The sequence below is a fragment of the Cygnus olor genome, chromosome 22, assembly GCF_009769625.2.
Source record: "Cygnus olor isolate bCygOlo1 chromosome 22, bCygOlo1.pri.v2, whole genome shotgun sequence".
NCBI classification, from domain to species: Eukaryota; Metazoa; Chordata; class Aves; order Anseriformes; family Anatidae; genus Cygnus; species Cygnus olor.
The window spans coordinates 5,822,341-5,828,340 of NC_049190.1; positions in this window are offsets into that span (position 1 = coordinate 5,822,341).

Consider the following 6,000-nt stretch of genomic DNA (forward strand, 5'->3'; position numbering starts at 1 on the left):
CAGCAGGCTTCTCCTCCCTTCCCTGCACCCCAGGCAGCTCAGGACTGTTGGCTGCTCTGCTCTGGGCCCAGCTCATGAGCCTGGGGTTTATAGAGCAATGGGTCCAATCCCAACCCTGAGCTAAGCCTGCCTAGAGGTGCTTTCCCCATCTCCTGCATCAGGCTGGGACGCTCACAGGTGTCTGTCCAGTTGAAAGTATGGGTGAACCACATCCCCCAGTGCTTTGGGCTGTTTGAAATCCACACGGCATTTCTGTGGCTTAAGCCCATTTCTTCATTTAACATTCTCATTCCTGGAGATGTTTTGTTTCTGCCTATCCCCTTCAGAGGTCAAGTGCTTCCACAGGGAGGTTAGCCTGTAGTTTTCCATGCACCCACAGTACTCCATGCACGAGTGAATTTGTTCTGTGATAATACAGCCGAGCAGGCAAAACCACAAGTAAATCAGACTTTTTTTTCCACTTTTAATAACAGTTTACTATTCTGTAAGTGCATGTAAAGCACATGCCCTATTCCCTCAGCCAAGGAGCTTGACAGCTTGTCAGCAAGAACTACCATAGGTCTAGAATGACTGATTTATACAAGTAAAAGCACACGTGCCAAGACCTGGCAGCAGCTTGCTCCTTTTTTTTTTTTTTTTTCCTGTAACAACTTGGCAACCTTCTCTCTTCTCCTTCATCCAAACTTTTGCCTTTTATAGTCTTTGAATAACGCTTTTTTTTTTTTTTTAAATGTATGTAGCAGTTTCCCCTCCCTTCTCTTTCAGCCATTTGCACTCCTTATCTGAATTGGCCATGGGACAGGGGATCTTGGCCTCACAACAAGTGGTTCTTGACTGAGTACATACAATCACAAACACGACTGCACATGGATTCATGTTTTTGGGCATGGTAATGGGTGCATCTCCAGGGCATCACACACTTTTACCTGTGCTCTGATATTCCCATGCTCCTGCATTGTACATGCTCATGTTAAAACTCTCCTTCATAGAAGCATATGCACATATGTGAACTCACATCGGTGCAGTCAAGTATTTATTAACGTGGATTCTCATGTTCTCCGAATTACACAAATTTGTCTGCATTATCCAAGTGGGAATTCTTACGTTTGCACACACGAGCTTGTATAAGCCATCCTGCATTACTGTATGGCCTGCAACATAGGTTCAAACTTGTTTATGCATAAGGGTTCATTGATTTGCCCTATCTCTCTCAAGTCTACATTCAGGTATGGGCTCATACGCAGCTGTGCAGCCACACGGTTTCTCAGACACATGCATTCTCAGGCACAGACAGTCTCTCACACATAAGCTTATAGATTTATGATTTGTTGTGAGAGTGGAAAACAGCTGCTGCAGGCTAATCAAATACAGCAGAAGATTTAATGCAAAATATTGAAAAACACTGTCTGGTAGGAGGGTGAAATTCTTAAAAACATGCTTGTCTCATGGCTCTAGGCCAGTGCAAGAAGATTTGCACCTGGCCATTATAAACGTCAGCAGCAGGTCTGGAGGAGGCTGCTTCACCCTAAGAGGGCTGCCAGGCTCATGGGGTAAAATTCACATAGGGTTTGGCCCAGTGAATAAGCTACATAAGTTTGAGGCTGTGGTTTTCACAGGGCGTGCAACAGAGCTGCTCAGCATGGACTGGTAGGAGTACGAGTAGTCCAACGTGAGCAGAAGCTTTGCAGCACATTGGCAGAGCAGGCTGAAGTCCTCGCTGTTCGCTCACTTCTCCCTACCTCCGTGGACAAATGGAAAGCCTATTTCTTCAGGGCTGTCAATTCGGCACCTTTCACCAGTTCTGCAAAGGCTGCAAAGACTTGGAAATAATTAACTGCAAAGGAAAGAATTTCATCTCAGGTTTCTGCTGACTGACGACACAGGCAATTTATGATGCCACAAGAAGCTGGGGCTGAGATTATTTCTATGTAATTCCCTATGCTGCTGCTTGGCAGCTTAGTGACTGTGTTGGAAGTGACTGAACTAGATTAATGCCTTGTGGATTTGCACTATAAACTTCCATGAGTTTGGAGTTCTGGGGCTCGCCTTAGCTGAGTACAGACTAGGCTGTGGCACTGGCGATGTTCTTTCCTCTTTCCCTGTTGCCTGTAGGTGGGACATTCTGAGCACAGGTCTTCCCTTTCTCACCCAGCACGGATGATCTCACTCATTCGTTTCCGAAGGTGAGAGCGCAGAGGGTCTGACTGAAGTTTATCTGGCACTTTGCAAAACAGACACACAGGGCTGGGCTGCAAAAATAGCACGGGGCCAGTCTTCAAAGTGTCCTTCCCGCGGAACCTTGGCAGCCTCAGCTGGTCTGTGCTGCTGCTCGCCTCCTGCTCCTTTGGGTGCTAGGCGGGGAAAATAGGAGATCTGAGCAGGGCACTCGGATGTTGCGGCTAAAGGACAGGTGTATTTTGTTCCTGTCTGTGCTTGGTCTGCAAGAGGAGACGAGAGGCTCCTGCCCCAGTAGCGGTGTTGGTGTCGAACCCAGAGATGGCTGTTTTGCAGTTGACAGTTGTGGGTTTAATCTCTGTTTTTCACCTGCAGAACTGTGTTATTCATTCTGATTGGAGAATTCACGGACCGAACCAAGCAAACCCATTCTCCTGTGAGCCCTGCTGTGAGTTGAGAGTGAATAATTTCTGAAAAGTTAGAGTACGGGGCTGTTGGATCTGGCCCACTGACTCTGTACGTGCCTGTCTGCACGATCTTCAGCCAGCAGCTTACTCCTAGTTATTCCTGAATCTGCCTGATCCAAATATGCTGTGAAGATCTGCCTGCATTTGCTGTGCATTTTAAGGTCATCAGGTGAGCAGCACAGTCCAATCTGTAGCTGTTCTTTGCAGTGAGCCACCAACACACCTACGTACTAGAGAACCAACAGCTCTGATTCATGGCTGATGGGTGCCGTTCTGCCAAGGAACCCATCTTCCCCCTCTCCATGGGCAGGCAGCCTTGGGTGGTAGAAAGTGCATATTGAAACACGCTCTCCAGGGATCTGAGAACATCTGTTCCTTCCAGATGTTCAGTTGTCTTATTGTTTGTTAGATTTGAGGCTAGGAACCCCCTTCAGTTATGTGAGGCACTCACTGTTCTCAGATGTCTGGGAGAGCGTGGGGTGGGGGAGAGCTGGCTTTGCGTGACGTCAGCAAGGAACAGAGGCAGAGGTTTCATGCTTTTTGGAAAACACTTGAAAGGCCTTTGAGATCTGGCTAATCTCCATTGTTCTTGTGTTTTCCGGCAGCAGAATGAGAGAGGAAGAATGGAAAGAGGCAAGAGAACAGAGCTGAGAATTAGAACTGGAAGCTTCTCCTGTGCTCATGCAAGCTTGGCAGAACCCATCATGGCAAATGGAACTGGATGCAGCAGAACCCAGGCTTAAGCCTGGCTCAGATCTTAGACCCAGCAGAGCCTCCTTAGATCTGCAGGAACTTTGTGAGTAGAGGAGTGTTTCAGCTAGCCTCGCTGAAGCAGACCCAAGTGCAGCTGCTGAATTCGGCTGTGGGATGGGGCAGAGGGTAGCACTGCACAAATGTGAGGACTTTTTGCCCACAGCCATTTTATGTCTTTGATTTTTCTACAGGTGTGTTTTCTTGTATTGTAGTTGATAAAAACACTGTTAGAACCACACATGCTTTGCAAACTTTGATCCAGTAACATAGGTAAGCTGGGGCACAAAGCTGCAAAATGACTTCACAAATTTGCCAGTAAATGCTCAGCAGAGCTGGGTATTGTACCTGCAATGCACTGAATTCCACATTAAACCCTTACTCCCCCCGTCTCCCATCACATTGTATTTGAGAACAGTGTGGGCCAGTTGTAGAGTCTGTCCACATCATTATATCCTAGCTGATGGGTGGGCAGTTTGAGATACATGGTCAGACCATTTTGGATGGAAACATTTCAAAGTGCAATGATATCTAAAACACATGGCTTGAGGAACAGAGATATCGTGGCTCTTTATTTTTCTGTGTGGGCTCAACCAGCTATAGATTAGAGCAAGGTTGGAGTAGAAACCTGACTCTGGCCAGAGCAGTGCCATGTCCCTTCCCGCTTGTACAGCCCGCAGACATTCCCACTCAATACTTCTTCTCTTTCCTGTGCACCAGCAGAAAAGCTTGGTTAAAAAAGAGTCATTTTCAACTCAAGGTTTTAAATGTTTTGTTCCTGATGGTGAGTCAATGATTTTTCCAGTCCCACCCCCACAATAAACAAGTGCAGGCTGAGTGTGGTCCAGAGGAAAATGTGAGTTACACATGTCCTGGCCACATGCTCCTCCGGTACCAATGATAACCATATGGTGGCTCTCAGACCCTAGCTCTCCAACGAGAAGAAGTGTTAGCAAGCATTAGTGCAAGCTCCTGCAGAGCAGATATGTAACCTAGCCTTGCCTGTAGCTGCTTGCACGTGCCCAGTAAACACCTGCACAACGTAGTACAGTTGTAGTGCCACATTTTGTGGTTCAGCTACAGCTAAACTGGGGAAGGTTGGGCTGATGAGCGTGCTTGAGAAAATTCCCAAGAATGAATAGCACCGTGGCAGGTGTATTGCCTGCCCTTTATGCTGAGCCCAGACCACAGAGTAAGCAGGCCTTTGCTTAGTAATTTTATGGCGATATAGGCTGTTGTTTATTTATTTTTCTAAAGACCTGTTTCTCCTGTCACCCTCAAAGAAACAATCAGAAATGTGTATGGTATAGCCATGAATGTAGAAGGATGTTGCTTTACTGTTAAAGCATCAGTGGAGCTTGGGGGAAATGTCCCTCCCTCCTTCCCTCAGTCTGTCCCACTCTTCTTTTTCCCCATCTCATCAACCAGCTGCTCTTCAGTCACGTCATCTTGTTGTGGCACTGGGACTGGTTCCAGACGGCCTTTATATGCCTTCATCAAGGTAGGCTGTGCTGGGACAACTTAGTCCTTCATCTCCCACGCCCTCCGGAATGCAGGTGCCCTACCATAGCAAACTCTCATCGCTGAACCCACAGCTCCTACTGTACTTCTCTGCTCCAGTGTTTTGCAGTCCATCAATTGCTTGTCAGATTTGGGGACTGTCATGGAAGCAACCATGTCCCAGAACCAGTGCAGGAACCACAACCCTCATCAGGCCCCAGCACATGTCATACCATCTACTACCAGACTGGAAACTTGCCCAGGTTGGCTGCTCTCCATTCCCTCACTCTCTGTTCATGCCTTATATCCATTAACTGTCCAGCCATTGCATGATACTGCTTGCATGAGCTCCTAGGTCATAAATTAGCATCATCTTCACCATTTTCTGCAGAGTAATGGGAAAGCTGTAGCCCAGAGATCCTGAAGGATGTTATTCCCATCAGGTACATGATTTGGTCATGGAAGAACTCAAAGGAAAAGAGGGAATTATTTTAGAACCCCTGTCGTTTGAGGCTGGTGCCCTGGTTTTCCTTTCTCTGAGCTCGCCCTGGTCTTTGCTAACACGGTGTGGGATTTCCACATGCGTGGTTTCCCATTCCTTGGAAACATCCACTTTCTGTAAGCATCACATATCTCGCTTACCTGTATTTCTGTTTCTTTATTGTGAGCTACTAGTGGGGCAAACAGGAAGAGGTTCATTTTTTGTTTTGTAGTGTAAAATCTCAGCTAGGTAACCTTTATTAAAGCTAAGCTAAATACACAGCAAATATAAGCTTTACTCAGGCACCAGTTCACAGGAACTTGGCAGAGGCCTGCCTGCATTTCAGAATCCTTGTCCTTTTTCTAGATGAAAGCCCTGCAGAAGGATTTGTTTTTCAGACAGAAGGCAAGCCAAGTTGGTGATTTCATCCCAAGGCAGGCTGTGTCAAGCTGGTCCTATTCAAACATGCAGGAAATCAACCTTGGAGCTCATTCAGAAATGAGGATGGAAAGTGGGGGTAGAGAGGGGGGCTGTGAGGAGGATGAGATTTTGGATTTTGAAACTGAACTCCAAACAAGCAGGAAAGATACCTGCTGTCAGTGTAGTGCTGAAGGGGCCAGTCCTTCA